Consider the following 1,680-nt stretch of genomic DNA (forward strand, 5'->3'; position numbering starts at 1 on the left):
TATATATATATATATATATATATATTAGTATTTCTTAGCGTGAGGCAGTACTAGACAAAGCATTCAACTTAACTTTTTTTTTTTTTTTAAATCAACACGTTTTCAAGCTGACCACCAACCCGAACGCCCACTACATTAAGTGGAATGCATATGTTAGACATGAGATAACTAAAGATTGTGTTGTCTATTATCTTATTAGAATATGCTGAATTTTTTCCACATTTATGTTGTGTTCATTGCAAAATACTGAGATTGCTCAGTGAAATCACCTTCCGTGCATTGGTGTGATCTTGCAAGTGAGGCAGATGCCGAACAAGGGAGATGCAACTGTTCTTGTTGCTTGCCGTTTTCCGGGTAGCTTACTGTAAGGCGGTTCCCTCAGGGAAGCTGAGGGAACACAACAGATTAACCATATGTGTACTCCTTCCCCCAAAAAAGAGAGAAAGGAAAAATCACTCGCCATCAGTTGATGACTCTGTCCATGGTGCTGAAGTGTGTGAATTCAGTTGCCACCTCACTCGGACTCTGTCCATTGTGCTGAATGTGCTTCCCTTTCTCACTATTGCTTTCTCTCCAGACAAAAGGGGAGTCCCGTGCTATAAATGCATCCCTGCACCAACAGTTGCTCACCCACCAAGCATTTGGGCCTCTGAGCGGTGCGGTGCTAATGCAGTGCCTTGGGGTTGAAAGATGCATGGACCAGAGCACTAGGCACTGAAGCCTACACTCGGCGCATCTTTCCTAGCCATGCACGCTTGTGACTCCACGCACTGGTAAGCAGGATGTGCGCCACTGTGTAAACTCGGACACGAATCGTCATGGATATGGTGGGATCAGACGCGGATGTTAGAGCAGTGAGCCCTGTGTAGAAGTCCTACAGCGGCTCTACTGCCTGAGAGAGGAGAGGAGCCGATTTGGTCCTACCAGGAAGATGCTAAGTGTACCGAAGTGTAAAAGCACAAGTAAAAAACAAAAAAGGCATCGTCTTTGTTATGATTCCACTCATGTTGGGTTTTCATTGACGTGTTTTTTTTTTTTTATTAAATATTGGAATCAATTTCATCATGAAAAATAAATTAAACTTCTGCTTTGGCCTGATGGGGGCGTTGTAAAATGTGAATTTAAAAGTCCAATAAAACGCAGTTTGAATTGGGTAATATTTTTCTATATTTATTTCTTGTCTCCTTTGCACAAATCTGTGGTAATTGGGTGATATCCACAGGGGGTTGAATTGAAATTGAAGAGAGACAAAGATGACACGTCGAAAATCAAATTAAAATGTATGTAAAATTGTTTACAGCTTCTTTCATTGTATTACCTAGCATTTTTGTTGCATTGTCAAAATGGTAGCAGCAAAAACCTGGGGCAGTGCTTTGTTTAGGTATTAACCTAAAGAAGCACAAGCAAGTGCACAATTTTGACAACAAGTTTGTCTCTGTGATTTCATGTTTTTTCTTGTCTGCTTTCCTTGACATATTACATCATGTTATACTTTTAAATATACGCCTCAGCACAGATGATTTGCCCCCTGCAAAGTTTTGTACAGTCATTATATGAAAGTGCTTAGTGTCAGACTTCTTTTATAGCTGACAATTGACATCAAACCGAATATAGCAGTGTTTGTTGTCGTGATTGAATTACTTGAAAGTTTAAGTTTTTTTTTTTTTTTTTACAGTATTT

This window comes from Etheostoma spectabile, chromosome 13 (genome assembly GCF_008692095.1).
Source record: "Etheostoma spectabile isolate EspeVRDwgs_2016 chromosome 13, UIUC_Espe_1.0, whole genome shotgun sequence".
Taxonomy (NCBI): Eukaryota; Metazoa; Chordata; class Actinopteri; order Perciformes; family Percidae; genus Etheostoma; species Etheostoma spectabile.